Source organism: Pleurodeles waltl, chromosome 3_1 (assembly GCF_031143425.1).
Source record: "Pleurodeles waltl isolate 20211129_DDA chromosome 3_1, aPleWal1.hap1.20221129, whole genome shotgun sequence".
Taxonomy (NCBI): Eukaryota; Metazoa; Chordata; class Amphibia; order Caudata; family Salamandridae; genus Pleurodeles; species Pleurodeles waltl.
Genome location: NC_090440.1, coordinates 786908035 through 786925358, shown reverse-complemented (window position 1 = coordinate 786925358; position 17324 = coordinate 786908035). Strand labels below are relative to the sequence as shown.

General features: G+C 43.8%; 1 non-coding gene across 1 annotated transcript; it reads right to left on the bottom strand.

Moving 5' to 3' along the window:
- Positions 1 to 10405: 10405 nt before the first annotated feature.
- On the bottom strand, positions 10406 to 10552 carry LOC138286211 (U4 spliceosomal RNA). Its single transcript, XR_011201876.1, has one exon. It is a non-coding gene; the product is annotated as a U4 spliceosomal RNA (small nuclear RNA).
- Positions 10553 to 17324: the final 6772 nt, after the last annotated feature.

The window sequence follows — 17324 nt, the reverse complement described above, 5'->3', positions numbered from 1 at the left end:
AATAGTTATACACAGGTCTTTTGTAAAGGTTAAATCCAAGAAATTTCCTGAGGCTTTGGAATCTAGCAGTACCTCAATTTAGAATGCTGCCTTAACATGCTTCCACCAGATCTGAGCAGGAATGTACAAGTGTCTACAACCTTGACTTGAACTGGTTAGGGCTTGACTTTTACTGTTTGGGGCTAAAGTGTGGGAGATGTCATGGTATTCTAACCCCCAAAAACTAGCCTCCACTGTTGTCAGGTCCGTTAGTTTCCTGTTTCAGTCTTCTCTGCCATACCTTTTTTCTTAAATAGATTTGGCTAAATGATCTTTAAGAAAATTGTCCTTATTGCCACAATACAAACATCGTTTTTTTTCTTCTCTTTCGTGAGAGGCCCTCATCTACCTTCTATCTGCCTGGTTGTACCTTCTCTGAGGTTTTAGCACTTTTCTTATTTCGTTCCCAGGTCACTAAAACCTTATTGTTGGAACAAACCCGATCACTTTGTTGTTCAGTAAGTTGATGGTCTAATTTGACTACCAGGTCTACTAGATCTTCACAAGAGGCAGGGGGTTCACAACCTATGCCAATAGATCCTTCAACTCATCTTTTAACCCCCAATAGAATAATGGACCTCTTTTTTCGGCTGGTTATTCCGATTCAGCTATCAGCCAATTAAAGGCTGTGATATAAGTAAGGAGGTCTTTATTGTCCTGTTATAAGCTCAGTAATTCTGAATCTACTGACTGCATGATTGTATATATATATATATATATCGAAAAGTTTCTTCTTTTCAGATGTAAAAGCTTGGTAATTGTACAACAATGGAGAATCCTGTTCTACTATGGGAATGGACCATGAAGCTGGCTTGGCAGTTCGGGCTCGACTGTTCCCATGGGGAACAGGGTCAAGACTGATTTGCATATGGCTGGGTCCAAACTGGAATGGCATGGGTGGCAAAAAAACGTTGGATTTAGGCCCAGATCTCTGTACTGGGGGTGAATGTTTGACATTGTTCAGCATTCAGTCCATCACTTGCTCCTTTTCCATTAAGCTGCTGCACCAGCTAAGTAGGAGTGAACCAGTGCAACCTTGAATTATAATCTGGAAAGAAGGCCCGTCTGCACAAAAAGTGCAGCTGGCACCAGTTTGAAAAGACCATGGATTTAGCAGGAAAGCGTTCAGGGGTGCCAGAGGAACAGCTGGAGCTGAAGTAACATGAATAATGTGATTTTGAACACCCTACTCAGTAGAGGTTGGGACCAGATTCGGAAAAGTAAAGCCTAGTGGCTGCACAAGGTAGTTGGTCCTCACTTTTCCAGGAAAGGCATCCCAGGGGAATTTGTTTTCAACAGGTCGACTGGTTTGGAGATTGTGTAACCTTTGTCTAACCTTTGAGCCAAGACTTGAGTTTTAAAAGAGAATCTGAAAGAGTTACTCAATATAATTAGAGAATGGGAGAATGTGACCAGATATAAAGATGACTCAATAGAAGATACTGACAAGACTGTACAATAGAAAAAAGGAAACCAAAAAAAGTTATTAATGTGAGTGATTGTTAATGAGAAATGATGTTTGAAAAGGAATTTGCATTAGGAGAAGTGTCTAGAGGAGCATTTGTGAATGCACTTTGGTCAAAAAGTGATTTGCAGACTTTTACAAAGAATGTTTTGAAGCTTAGACACGAGACAGTGGTAGCCAGAAGTATCATCTTTTTTCCCAAACACTTTTATTATTTTAAATTGCCAATAATATGTAACATAGGCATGGTTTACATGAGAGATGTGTATAATTGCAATACACTTTACGTTTGATTCAACCCAAACATCTACATTTATTAAATGGCTTGTGGCCATGAGTGGAGTACTAGTAATAGCAACAGTCTTATGCAACGGTTGCCCATCTTCCAGTATAATTTTTAATCAATACAAGTGCTACCAGATCTACGGTAAGACTGATGGAAGTTCCCAACCTACCCAAGTTGTAGGCATTTCAAATAAACATGTGACTAATACATTGCCAGCAAATGTGCAAGGTTGTAATCTTTTGTGTTAAATTGCATGCCAGATGATTTTGGTATTTAAACAAAAGATGATGACATGGACTTTAAATTAAAAACACAAGAGACATGTCTAAATTGCTCTCAGGTCTCACAACAGAGGATTTACCTCCCGATTTAAGGCACACTGTGAAGAAAAGAGGTTTGAGAATTTCCATGAAAAGGGTTTGGGTTGATCAAAAGTGCAGAGCCAGTGCAGATCTCTGTCAGACCAAATACAGTGTATCCCTAGACTCCTCAACAAAGGCTTACACCTGTCATTAATAAAAGGCTCGGCCAGGGCATTCTAAAAGTAGTCTGGTAGTCTATTTAATTCACATATAATAAGCTTGAAGAAACCAGGCGGCAAATGAAGAATAGTATAGGGTTTGTGCAAAATAAATAATATAGTGATTACATGTTGTCCTGAGGCACCAAACCAGCAGTGATTTTATTTCAAATTCCAAACAATGCAGAACGTTTCACAGTGATTGATTTGTGTCAAGCCTTTTTTGTAACCCCACTTCATGAGGTTAGTCAGTATCTTTTGGAATTCTGATTTAAAGATAACATTTTGGTCTGCTGTAGAATCCCACAGGGTATGCAGAAATTCCTTCCATCTTTTTCAAATACTGTGGTAAAGCACTTTAGAGCCGGCTTAGTACCTCCAATTTAAAATGCACATTTTTTCTTAGCCTTTCCTTTCTCATGGTAACCTTTTACATGGCTTTCACTCATGCCACAATGCACTGGGAAATGACTGTACATGTTGCTTGTTTCTTGCAAGCATTGCTGCCACCTAGTCTGTTCTCTCTGTCCAAGGCTGAGCACACAGAACACGGTGCCCTAAGTATTCTGACTGTCTGAGGAAACAACTCCCCAATTGCTAACATATCATAACGTTGAGCCTGTACCTCTGACACAGTGTGACACGAATGGTGCTTGTATTATAAAAACTGCCTCTGCACCATATTCAGCAGAGGAGCATTTCCACTAGAATTATCGTGGAACATGGCACACAATGCCCGAGATGCAGCCTGTCTGACTCTGATCCTGAATCTGGACAATGGCCTGCACTCACCAGACCAGCTTCCTGCCTTCCTGGTACATCTTACCAGGTAGGGTGGGTCGGGCTATCCCAATTGATCTGGCAAAGGGTACCCCCACTATGCTCTTGATAGTGGAGGTAGTAGCAGAAAGGAGTGTACCAACACAATAATGTTACAGTGATTGAACTGTTCATCCTTTCATCATTTTTGTAATGCTGGTTACAATGGTTTGTCTTGTTTGCCTAATAACGACAGCTCATGTTTTTTATGCAAGAAGAAAGATTTGGAAAGTTTAAAATTGCAATGTGACTCAGTACTGGTGCAGTATATTCATGATTTGCTAATTGCAACCAAAAACCAAAAGGATGTAAGCTGGATCCAATATCTTTATTAAATCATTTAGCTGAACATGGTCATAAAGTGTCGACAAATAAATTGCAGTACTGCCCAAAAGAAGTCATTTATTCAACTCACATGACATAGCATGTGTATTTGTAAAGCTCATGTTCACCCAGAAGGGTATCTTAGCAGCAGTGGCTTGTACACTTTTAAAGTGGTGCGGCGAGTGAAGGGCCCCACCACTTCGCAAAAACAAAACCCAAAATATAACACCCCCTCCCTCCAAAACCCCAAAGTAAACCACCCCTCCCTCAAAAAGCCCAAATAACAATAACTATAACATAAACACAACCACTACATGTGCATGCACTACACACTTACATACATTACACATACATGTATTACACATTTAAAAAAAGGCACTTACCCATGGGCTGCGTGTCCTCCTCCGTGTTTTCTTCTGCTCTCCCATAGAGGAAGAGCTCCCCTAACCTATTCAGATGCTGGCTTCATGCTGTTAAAAAGCATGAGTGAAGTGCCTGGATTGGATGGAGCATTCTGGCTGGCCCCTCCTTGAGGCCCTGGAGGCCTGTGCCTGGTCTCCACCCAGCTGCCTGAAGACAGCTGAGTGGGGAGCTTCAAAGTGCACATGTCACTTTGCATGACGCAAAGGCCAAAGTGACATGCACACTCTTGAGCGTCCAGTCCAGGCACTGATCCATTCCTCTGCTGCCGGAAGCTGAGGTAGTCCTCTGCTGCCAGCAGCAGAGGACATGCCCAGCATGTCTCTGCGCTTTTGCGAGCTGTGTGGAAAAAATAAAATGGCAATGAAATCTTTTCATTGCCATTCTATTTTTTCCTGCGTGACTTCCGCCGCCTTTGAGAAGAAACCACTGCTGTATCTTGCAGCTGAATAACAGATGTTTATTGTTACCGAACTCAATGGTACTCATTTTATTGACCTAAGAAGGATCAAAGGCTGAGTGGACCAGCCGGGATTTGAACCTGTTACCATAAGGTTGAACACAGGCCACTTCAGTGAACACATTAGTCCACTAAGCCATCAGACCCCAAGACCACAAGATGCCACATTCACAAAGGATTAAAAGAAGTTTGAGGAAGCAGTACATAGAATGCATTCTGTGATTTTCTAAATTAACCCACAAACCACACAGAGAGAATTGAGGATGTTTCTTGGAATAGTTGATTACTGATGTCAGCAGATTAAGAACTTTTCCTTGATTATGAATCTCTTACAGAGGCTAATGCACAATGATGTTGGTGATCTGGTGCCCTGGTATGCAAACCTTCCTGGAGTTGAAACACTTACTGTGTACCACACCTACTCTTGGAATGCCTAATAGTGAGGAATGTCCACTTTCTGTTAGATCTGGGAAGAGACCCACAACATACTTTTCTTCAACTATATGCAGTAGCTGCAGCTTTGCCTGGTTCCTTAAAGAACATTGCATCTACTGGTTTGGCAATAGTACAGAGTGAGACAATTGTAATGTGATATACACTTATTGTGTTGGTTCTCCATTTGGTTGAGGCATTGCTAATTCACCCATGCACTCAGCATCTCACAAGTAGTTGTACAAACAGATTTTTTGGCAGCAGAGAACATTTCAATTAAACTTTACAATATCATAAATCCTGCAATGCTCTTGCATTTGTCCAAGAAGGAAGCAAAATTAGTTGTTGATGACATTTATGAATTATGCACCAAGACTAGATATTCAAGATGCACCATTTGTTTCGAGATGGATAGAGGCATACCTGACAAGGCAGTGCAATGCACTCACTGTAGTCAAGCTACTTTTTTTGCTGATGGGATTGATCCATAGATTTGCCCAACCAAGTTCTTTAGAATCGTATAGGGGAACTCAATTAAAAAGTGAAGTTATTGTGGTCCTATGCATGGCACTGAAAATAGACCACACTTTTTATTGTAGTTATCATCTCACAGCATCAGGTGTAGTGGCGTGAGTGAACAGTACAATAAAAGTAAAATTGACTTTAGTCAAAATTTGTGTTCTTTTACATCTTTTAAATGGTCAGGTGTCCTTTCTCTAGTTGTACTCGACATGAGATGCACCCCAAATAAAGGCACCAGAATAACACTGCACAAAGTGTTAATGGGGTGACGCAAGAAGATTCCTGATATTCCCTCAGCTCCTCTTGTGAACATTACTGATGATCTGATTCTTGATTACTGGAAAGGTTTGGCTGTCTCTCAATAACATTTCAATCTAAAAATGAAGTACAAAATAAAAAAAAATCTCCAAAAACGTTAGAATCAATATGATGCAGCCATTTAACAACAACAGTCCTTTAAGCAATAAAGGTGGGAAAATCTTCCAGGTGTCATTCCACCAGTAGGTACAAAGTGAATCTTCTAAGATGGGGACATACTCTTAAAATGCAGGCAAAAGCAACCTTATTAATCTAAGAGATTTAGGCAGGCCTACTAATAGAAATTCAAAAATCTAAAACTTTCTTCTAGAAATTCAAACATTTAATTCCATCACTTAATCAGGCAATTATTCAACATTGATCATCTTCATGTTCTGTTCCTGTGTCAATTAATGAAGGTTCTTCATATAGAAATTGATAATCTTTTAGATCACTGTCTCTTTTTTCTGTCTCAATCTTTGTCAGATATGCCAAGTCAGGAAATGTATAAGTCTTGTTTGGTACTCCTACTCTTGATGATCGTCTGACTTCAGACCTTCTACACTCTTTAGCATTTAGATCTGCCACTGCTTCAGCAGATTTGTCTTCATTTCTCTTTAGGCTGGTGAACCTTTGCAGCACTCTCTTTCTTTCTCTTACACTTTCAGACCATTCAACTTGTTTCAAGCTTTCATCTTCAGATGCCTTCTTTTCATATTCATGTGGTTCTTAATTTGCAACTTTTTTAACACAGATACTTTGATTTGCTCAAGGGGTTCAATTTTCTTGTTCTTGAGAACCTTGAATGCTGGCAGAGGTTTGGATGTGAGCATCAATTCTTGCTCTTCGATTTTTAAAAGTTTGTTTTACTTAATTTTGATTTTCTTGTCCACCTTGTTTAACTGTTGTCGTCCTTATTCTCTTTGTTCTTATAGAACTCTTTGTTCTCCCCTCTCTGGATCCACATAGTGTGCTCAAACTTGACTCTCTGAAACAGGAGCTTATTACATTGCTTTTTCATCTGTAGTCCATACTATTTCATGTGCGATGCTTGGGTCCAATACCGCAAACCTCCACAGTTCACAGCATTCTTCGCCACCAATATGACTTAGTAGGATCCCTTCCACCAAAGCACCAGGTAGGTTTTTCAAAACTGTTTCTTCACCAAAACATAGTCTCTGGGTTCTAGATCGATGACAGAGTTTTTTGCTTGTTGAAGGTATGCTTAGTTTCACCCCGTGGGAGATAGAGTGTTCCAAATCTGCCAGACTTTTCCAATAATTGAAAATCAGATCATCAGTAATGTTCACAATAGGTGCTATAACGAGAGAGACAACCTTTAACAATGGTTTTAGCGAGAGGCAGATGGGCCATAATGATATTATAACATTCCACATTCTACATGTAAAATGTTCTAAAATAAAGAGGGAGAAACATAAATCTAAACATTGAAATGTTGGAGTAAAAAAGTCTGTTTCAGCCACTATTAGCCCTGAGTCACTTCTGTCTTTCAAGGAGCCTTAAATATTACTATGTTATAATAATTAATTTTCTCTGTGGCGGCTACTCCTTTATCCTTTTCAGAGCTCAGGTCAGAGAATAGTAGAAGATTGTGATCATTGAAACTAACCTCCTTTTTATTGTCTGTTTCATAAGTCTAAATCTGTGCAAATTATCCTGTAATTCAGTGATTAGAAAACCTGCTCCCTTTAGTTGTTCCTTTCAAACCTTAAGAGAGATTCCAAAATCTCTCTGTAGGATCACTTAGGAATCATTGCCCCTATTTGGTTTGTCTGCTGTGTTGAAGATGTTTTCTATGTATATCTCCAGGGTCCTCTAAGAAGTACTTTAAAGTGGAAAGTAAAAGGTAGTGGAGGGGGTTCTAAAAAGGACATGGTCAAATACGCATATCTATTTTTGAAGAAGTGTGGCCTGCCTAGTTAAAGGTGTGGTTTATAATATATAAACTAAAATCCTAGGGTCACACAATATTTGGGGTCATCTTTCAGCTTTCTGATAATACATCGAAAAATATCATACATCAATTAACATACACTTAAAACAAGCCAGACCTATTGGGTCTGCAAGTAGTTGTTAACTAAATCAGATAAATGGGTAAAAATTAGTTGTTGTGAATAATAGGAACTGAACATGTTTGAAAGTATGAGCTTAGGAATAGAACTTTACTAAGGTCTGTGGCTGGGGTTGTGGTCTTTTGAGTGTCTCAATCAATCCTGTTCTCCACCTTCAATTTCCTTTGTTTCTCCCCACATCTTTTTAGAAAAACTCATACAAAACATTTTATTTTCCTTTAGCACTATCAATATTTTAACAGGGGTGTATATCTGTTTTACACAACTTTGCATAACATGGCACATACGCGACCATAGCTCAGTGCATTCTGCAGAGAGGCACGGCTGGGCTAGCATGTTTTTGTGGCCCACTGACAGGCACTGTGAGAAATTGTCCGAAACTTAAGTCTCAGCTCCAGACCTCTGCTTCATTTCCCGTTGGTCAGACTAGGGTGGGATATTTATCAAAGGGTCCCTCACATTGGTCAATAAATTCCTATATGTCCCAACATCGGAATTATTCATTTTGTGATAGATATCGGCAGGTAAAATGGTCTGACCTGGCAGAGTTTATCAAATAAAAACTTTGAAGGTCTGATAATTTTTGTCCAACTCGTAACTTCGGTCATTGTGCAAACTCTTTTTTTCAGGTTTTAGAATGTAGCCTTTATCTTGTAATGAGGGCCTTAATGCAGATTCTGTGGCCCTCCTTATAGGTTAAGGGCTCAATTCTGAATTACGAGTTTGGTGATAATTTTCACCCACCCACTATTTTCCCCTGACAGATTCTGAACAGCTCAAACAGCTTAAGTTTATCAGGGGGAAAAGTCCCATGAAAAAGCAAGATATATAGAATTTGGTGTGTTAAATACCAATTCCATGTTAAGCCTCATTTTGAAGTTGAAAACTTTGAATAAGAGGTGCTTATCACACATTTTAACTACCTCACGCTGGTGCAATGGTATTACCCACCCTATTCCACCTAACTTGTAATGAGGGCCTTAGCCTTTTCACTTTATACTATGTGTGTCACGATTGACTCATCAGAACAGTTCTAGAATTATGTGCATATGGTCTAACCAGATTCCAGGTTCTGCATTAATTTCTCTTACTCTTCCACATTAGTGCCTAAGGTCGTCACTTCCAACTTTGCTTTGGCCTCTCTGAAGCTCCATCATGACAGCTGCACTTCTGCTGTTGCTTTCATCTTGGTGTGCAGACGATATCCCTTTTTGTGAATGTACACAAATGAGGCCATTAGAGTCATTCCACTCTTCGATAACCTTACCCCGTAGTCCCCACACTATGCACCTATTAATATGGCTATGTATGCCACAGAGAAAAGTTGGTTTCACATGGGGCTCTCCGTTTTTCCTTTTCATCTACCCATTCACTTAACGCTAACCCTGTCACCAGACCTCCCCTTTTCATAGTCATCACCATTCTCTTGGAAACCCCCAGGGAAGTGAATCACTCTGGGACACAAACAAGCTTCACTTCATCTGCCCACCACTGGGGCAGCGGCCTGGCCACTTCTACAAGGTGTCCCCTCATTTGATAGAGAAAAGGCCACTGTGCCAATTCTTTAGGTGAAGCCGAAATGATGCCCTGCTCCTGTTTCAGCAGTCCCCGTGGTGATATGTGCGTGCTGTGAAGAGAACTTCCTTTGGATTAACAATGGCTACTGTAGAAACTATCTGAGCCTCTGCACCTTCCTTCGCGCAGCTCTTGCCCTGCTGGCACTCCACAAGTGGAGAGTCCATCTGTTCACTGTGGTGTCGGGTAGGAGGGAGAGAACATCTCATTTTCTCTGGTACTGGTGGCGACAAAGGAGGGCAACTAATTATCTGCTCACATAAGCCAGATCACCATGCCTGCCTTTTGACATTACCACCCCCAAAGCCTCTGTGACTTGTGCAGTCCAATCCCGAGGGTCTTTAAGAGGTTGTCTGCCTGAGCTCACAGTGGAGCAAGAATCTTATTTCTTGTATAGTAGTCCCTTTTTATTTTAGTTTTTAAAAATGGGGCAGTGAGGGGAGCACTAAAGCAGTGCTGGATTAGAAGACACACCCTTCTAAAACCCCCTTAGTTTATGGTAACAAATCAATTGCTTTTGTCCAAAATGGTGCAGAAATGAAACTTGTCACCTCCAACACAGGCTCTGATTGCAAATACCGGGCGGAACTTTCCTCTCTATGCAATCAGGTGTTTGAGCAGTGCTAAGAATTATGAGATGCGCAGTATTTACATTTATTTATAAAGTTTTATGAAGTGCAAGCACGAACCAAGGGTACTAGAGAGCAGTATAGAGAAAACCAAATACCCATCTATAAACACACGTCATCAAGTAACAGCAAAAACAAAGATAAACAAACTATGAGGTGTGTTCAGATAAAACTTAACCTATTCCCTATCATATATTATAACGGGGAAGGGGAGCGAAGTCTACACCAAATGGTTAGTTGCTCATTGATTGCTCTTCAGGAGATCCAACAACTAGGCTAATAGGATGCTCGCATTTTCCCTAGGTACATTTCAACAGATCAAACCTGCCAAAACGTTTGGTGGTGAAAAATGCAGGATAAATTCTGAGACATGCAACATTTGGAGCTAAACTTGCCACTTCTGCACGCTATTCCTCATTTTTATTTCGTAACCAGAAGTATTAACCTCACCTTTTAAATGCCTCACTCAAGGTGTTGATATTTACTGAGTGTGGAAAACACCTCACCATAATGTGATGCTGGGACTCTTATTCCAAGAGATTCCTTCTATTGAGTTCTTCACAATCCAGAAGTCTATTCTGACCCTGGTTTTCTATTTCTAAGTTTTCAAAAAGCTATAATTGTGTATCGGTCAGACCTGATTGGCTACAATACTGCCATTGCGCAAAGCATTTCTAATGTGGTGATCCAAACTTGGTACCCATTTTCCTTGGCAACATAAAAGGAAACAGCTATAGCAATACCAATATCAATATTAAAATAAATAATACATCTATAATTATCAGAAATTGTGAAGGTATGGATACACGTTTGACTACAATAAGCACATTTCGCACAGAGAACGTTGTATTGTTTTATAGTGCACCGATAACCATGGGAGCTTGGGGGTAGTGAGGACTTGCCCTGTCTCTCCCTGGGCATGTCGGGCATTGGTGATGCAATCCACTACGCAGGTTAAGTTTGTTGTTTGAGGTTGTTGGGTGGGGAGGGTCCATGTATGGCTATATACAATTAGGGCGGGTGTGGGTGGCCTCTTTTGCCGTTGTCATACCCGAGTTAGTCAGGGTGTGGTTTTCTGAGCGTAGGAGGTAGGCCTTAGATTTGCAGTTTTGTTTTCTAGTTTCAGTTTCGGTCTATTGTAACCAAAATTATGGCATAAGGTAGTAAAGTTGTGGATGCATTAAAGGCTTTATTAGAAGAGGGCAGGGCGGATCTATTAAAGGCAGGTGTCTTAGAGCAGGCGTGGGTGGGCCTTAAAAGGCCCAAACGAGCTTCCTCTGATGGTGTTGCTGCAGTGGTGATAGCTTGTGCCTCCCTAGTACGTGGTGGAAAAAAATATAAACAAAAAAGTGTCAGGCCAGCGGGCACGCGGTTCATCTGATTGTGTGGAGAATGAGCTTTCATTTCATGGTGAAGGATCCACAAAGGTGGTAGAGCATGTGGCATGTGAGGGGCATAGACTACCAGGCCATATGGGAATGTCCGGGAGGCAGCGTGTGGGTGGCAGAGGCTGAGGTCCACATGGCAATGGTGTGGTGTGCAGAGTGAGTCACTTGGGGGCTCAGTTTGTTGACGGTCATGCACGTTACGAACTCGGCATTGAGATTGAGGAAAGACTGTTTGAGGAGGCAATTTACAGGAAGGCATTTTTAAGGCTGGTGAGTTAGTTTATGCACAGGAGCAGCAAAACTAAAGGGGTTGATCACCCTGATTCACAAATTTTACATAGGTGGTTCAGCCCTATGGTAAATAAAGTGTAGAAATCGCAGGTTGATGAGAGTAGGATGGTGCCAGTTGAATTAGTTTCGATATCTGTATGGGTGGGCAAGCAAGTGATGGGGGGTGAGGAAGGTTTTGTCAGAGTGCGGCAGGGTCAGGTTGATGACAGCAATTCACGGGGTGAAAGATTGTGTTTAGAAGTACAGCACAGGGCGGCTGAGATATTAGCAAGGAAGTGTGGCAATGCCCGGGTGCAATGCGACTCTGGAGGTTTGGTCAAACTTAAGACGGCAATGGAGAGGTGATCGAGTTGGCATCTCTGGTGAAGGTTCGGGCATCTTTGGGACATCAAACGGATGAGAGGGTTGTATCTGGAGCGAACAACCTGACATCGAGGGAGTGACCTGGTGAATCTAAGGATTCAGGACACAGGCACAGCAGCGAGATGGCAACAATCAGCTGGAGCGCGGACTTCAGCATTTTGGGTCTTGCAATCCACGATGAAACCTTGGATTATGATGAAGATGGGAGATGGAGGAGGGTGAAATACGAGAGGATGGGGAGCAGATGGTGGATAAGGGTACACAACAGAAGGGTAGTAAAAATGTTAACAAGGAGAGGAGCTTTGGTGTTTTACAGGAGTCGACATCCGAGACGGTCCAGAGCGATCGGTCAGGCGGTAAGGATAACCAGATTCAATAAAAGGGGTATGGACATGGGGCAGGGAGATGTTGGTATAAGGGTTGTTCATTTAGTGTTGGTATCTGTGGGTAATAGTCCGATTGCTGTGGCATCAAAGGTTTTGGTGAATTTGGTTGGTAAAGAGGACGTTATTGGTGAAAGGCGGAGAGAGAAAAGCAATGATAATGTCAAAACTGATGGGAACACTGAGGGTAAGGTAGTTGGGTGTGTGGGGGAAGCTTCCACGTCGGAACAAGGTAAGGATGGGAGTGTGTCAACTGGTGGTAATCTGAAGAATAAAAAATTGCCGTATATGGGGGTGTCGATGCCTTTGGAGGCGGACTCAAACGGGCTATGAAAGACAAGATTTGTAAAGGTAAATTGTTGATGTTTTCAAGTTATTGCAGAGAGAGGTACAAGCAAAGGAAGGGTCTAACAAAGATGAATGGGAGCTATCTAGGAGACTGAGAATGCCCACTACAGTTGGGAATTGGACTGCTGCATTTTTAATTTTTGCTAGTGTATATTGCAAGAAGCATCCAGAGCGGCGTGTTTCTCTTTTTAAATACATAGATGTAGTTAGGAGGGCTCAAATGGATTACAGTGGTTTAGGCTGGTTCAGATACGATGAAGAATTAAGAGCCCAGATGGCATTATTTCCAGACAAGGTGTGGGGTGATATTGATAATGAGCTTTGGATGCAGTGCTTGCGTACATCAAAGACGGCCACAGCATTACATACAGCTAGTGAACTCCTGGTTCCATATAAGCCCTTCCCAGTGCATCCCACCCAAGCGGGGTGGGTATCTTTGCCAGAGGCCATTTCTCCCAGAGTAGTTCCTGTTGGTCTTTGAGCAGGGGTTCATGCACAAGATTGCAGTGCAAGTTTAGGCACGATTGCTCCAATTGTGGAGGAAAACATCCCTTGTTTCAGTGTTCTGTTGGCATGCAATGGGGATGGCAGGCAAATGGAGGTAGAGGTGGTGACAGGAGTAGGGGGCAGATCTAACAAGTGGTGGGGAAAGGGCCCTACTCCTATTAAATTGGAAATGTTGTTCTATTGGTTGCAGTTTTATCCAAAAGTTGAGGAAGCAAAGTTGTTGTGTTGTTTTTTTTTTAGAAGGTTTTAGGTTATGCTGTCAAGGTCTGAGAGTTTGTAGATGGGCGCAAAATTTAAACTCAGGAGTTGAGAGGCCAGAGGTGATGAGAAAGAAATTGGATAAGGAATTAACGGCTGGTAGACTTGTAGGTCCATTTGATTTTTGGCCTATCCCGAATTTGACTATTTCACTGTTGGGAGTGGTGCCAAAAAAGCAGCAAGGTGAGTTTACATTGATTCATCATCTCTCATGGCCAGCGGGTGAGTCAGTTAATGATTTAATTTCTCAGGAAGACTCTATAGTTCATTACACATCAGTGGAGGAGGCAATTAAATTGGGAAGGGCGTGTGATGGGAATGCTTTGATGGCAAAGCTAGACATTCAGGCCCTTATTACGAGTTTGGCAGTCTGAGGACATCTACGGTGGAGGTGGCGGGCGCACCGCCGCTGGCCCAACAGAGCAGACCGCCATATTATGACCATGGTGGTGTTCCAACTGGAACACAGACAAGCCACCGCCAGTGCGAACAGCCCACCGCAGCCGGCAGTAGGCATCTCCAGGCCAACGTGGAGCATGTTTCCGCTGACCATATTATGAGGTCCCACACTGCCAGGATTTCCGCCGCAGTTGCCAGGCTACGAAAAGCTTGGCGGAAACAAACAATATAAAAGGGGACACTCACCTTCAGGAACACACGCACATCCGCAGCCACTATGAAACCCAAACTGGAGGTCTTTTTAATGCTCCTCCTGGTCATACAACTTCAGAACAAGCGTGGACGATGAAGACACCAACCGTAAATACACCCGCCTAGCACACACTGGAGGGAAGGCCATTAGTACACACCCACACACAACACACACACCCGGCACGGCTAGCGACGGCCACACACACATGCAAACACCTGTAGCAACATACACACGTACACACACTCACACACAACAAATCACACATATGCAACACATACATGTGGCTGATTCAGATAAGACGAAGAATTCAGACCACAGATGGCATTATTTCCAGACAAGGTGTGGGGTGATATGGATAATGAGCTTTGGATGCAGTGCTTGCGTACTTCCAAGACGGCCACAGCATTACATACAGCTAGTGGACTCCTGGTTCCATATAAGCCCTTTCAAGTGCATCCCACCCAAGCGGCGTGGGTATCCTTGCCAGAGGCCAATTATCCCAGAGTAGTTCCTGTTAATCTTTGAGCAGGGGTTCATGCACAAGATTGCAGTGCAAGTTTAGGCACAATTGCTCCAATTGTGGAGGAAAACATCCCTTGGTTCAGTGTTTTGGAGGCAGGCAATAGGGATGGCAGGCAAATGGAGGTAGAGGTGGTGACAGGAGTAGGGGCCAGATCTAACAAATGGTGGGTAAAGGGCCCTACTCCTACTGGCTAGTCCAACTGTATTGTGTGCTCCAGGCACACAGGGCAATGGCCATGCCCTCAACTTGACTCCTGACTGCAAAGTGGCCTCCATATGGCAGGGGTCATCAATGGGGCATGCAGACACCTCAGGGGTGAGGGGGGTCTGAGGTGGGGGTTTAGGTTTTGAGAGGGGGTTCTTAGGTTTTGGTTTGGAAGGGGGTCCTTTGGTGTGCGTTGGGGGGTTTAGGCTTGGACTTTGATTTTGGCGGAGGGGACTTAGGTCTGGGTTTAGGAGGGGTAAACTTGGTCTTTGTGGGGGTAGAGGTCTTAGGTGGGGGAGAGACATGGCTTGTACCAGGGGAACCACTGGAGGACTGGGAGGTAGAAGGCAGGGGTTTGGTGAGGGTAACAGGGTGCCTGGGGGGAACAGAGACTGGCACAGTGGGAGGGAACATGGAAACTTCTTGCAGGAAACATTTTTTAGGGGCACAAGGTTGGTCATGGGATAAATGTTTGGGAGTGGAGGGAGAGGTAGTGGCTATGAGGTGAATATGGTGAGATGCTTTGGGTGCAGGTGAGAGCGTGGATGCCATGTGTGTGCCGTGTGGCTGTCGGGTGGGTGAGTATGGGCGTTTAGGTGTAGTGGGAGGAGGGTGGTTGTAGGGATATGGCAGGTGGCTGTGTGAATGTATGTTGTGGTGGTGTGTGCAGGTAGGGTGGATGTGCTGCATGTGGGGGGTGTTGACAGTTGTGCTGAGTGCGCATGTGATGTATGGGGTGCATGTATGGGGTCTGCTATTGTGGTGACAGTGGAAATTAGTGCACTTGTGGCTGGATCTGGGAGTGATGATGTGGTGACTGCAGGTATGAGTGGTGTGGTGTCTGTGAGGGGGGGGTGGTGGGGGGGTCCGAGTAGGGAGTGGATGTTGTTATGTCTGCATGTGTCTGTTGTGTGTGTGCATGGTGGTGTTGCCTTTTGTGGTGTCTCTTGATATGGATGCATGTTTGTCTGAAATTGTGCCTTGAATCAGTGAGGGGAAAGGGCAGTGGGATTGGGAACAGGTAGTTGGAGGGGGGACGGAAGAAGAAGGGACACTTGCTGCCAATGAGGAGGCCAGAACCTGAAAGGATCTCTGCAGGGAAGCCAGAGCAATGTAAATGCCGTCCAGGTAGGCATTGGACTGCTGCATCTCTGATGCCAGTCCCTGGATGGCATTCACAATGGTTAACTGCCCCACAGAGATGGACCTCAGGTGGTCAGTAGCCTCCTCATTGAGGGCAGTAGGGCTGCCTGGGGTAGGGACAGATGTGCCTGCGGTGAAGGAGATGCCCACCCTCCTGCGGGCTCGGGCAACCGGATGGGGAGCTACAGGAAGGGCGGTGCTGATGAGGGGGGCTAGACAAGGATGGTGCTGGGATGGACCCAGAAGGGTCTGCCACCGCCAAGAAGTGTCCATCAGAGGAGGAATCCGAAGATGTAGTCATCGATCCTGTCTCCCCGTGGCACTCCCCTAACCCTCTGTCCCACTGGTTCTCTCAGCTCCACTGGTGTCAGCCTCCTGGGTACAGTCGGCTGCAGCTTTCCCACTCCCCTGTGTCCCTTTTCCTTCACCCGATGATGCTGATGCACACAAAGACAGAGGAGGAGCGGAAGGAAGGGAGGGTGGCTGAGAAAGACAGGGTGCAATGGCTCAGTACCAACACAACAGTCACACAGAGTAACAACATCATTATCTGCTGCTATGCCATGGCAGGCCATGCCCTCACCTATACATGTTACAACAGTACGGCACCATGGGGGAAACTACAGCAATGCTGATGTAAACTGCTGATGGTGGAACAATAGCACTCATGTTCTTGATGAGGGTCATACTAGTCACACTTGCCCAGTGCTTGGCACATTCTCATGGTAGTTTATGGAGACATATCATGTACTCCTTACTCAACAGAATCCTGCATGGGTAGGTAGCATGCCCACTTATCTAGTGACAAATTGCACAGTGACCTCTGGGTCCACTGAGTCTTTCTACACATACAGTACGTGGCAGCTGATTGAGGACTCATTAATTACCTCTGTCACAGTGGTAGGCTGATGCTGATGGCAATGTCCTGACACCTCAGGTGTACTGATGCTGATGGTAGGAGCTGGGCTCTTAAACTTTGTTGAGGGTGACGACACAAATCCCAAATTGGAAGTAAATGCCCTAATAAATCACTGTCTGTATGGTATGGGCACACATCTTTGAAGCCAATCCTGCTAGGGTGGCTGATACCCATAGTTGACATGCATCTACCTATGACCTACGCTACATCTTCCCACTGGTAGTCAACTGAAAGCCATACAAGCATTACATTATTGAGGTGTGACTGTGTAATTACCCCCTTGTAGCTGCAGTGCTGCCCTCAAGCATCAATCCACCCCAGGGTAAGTCACTGGCAAAATGCTGGCCAATGGGGGGGGGTCAGGGTCCGACGGGCACCCCTCCCTCATAGGGAAAAGGGTCCCCATTTGGGCCTCTGGGGTCTTACGTGCCCAGCATCTCAGGTCCTCCCAACACTTTGTTCAG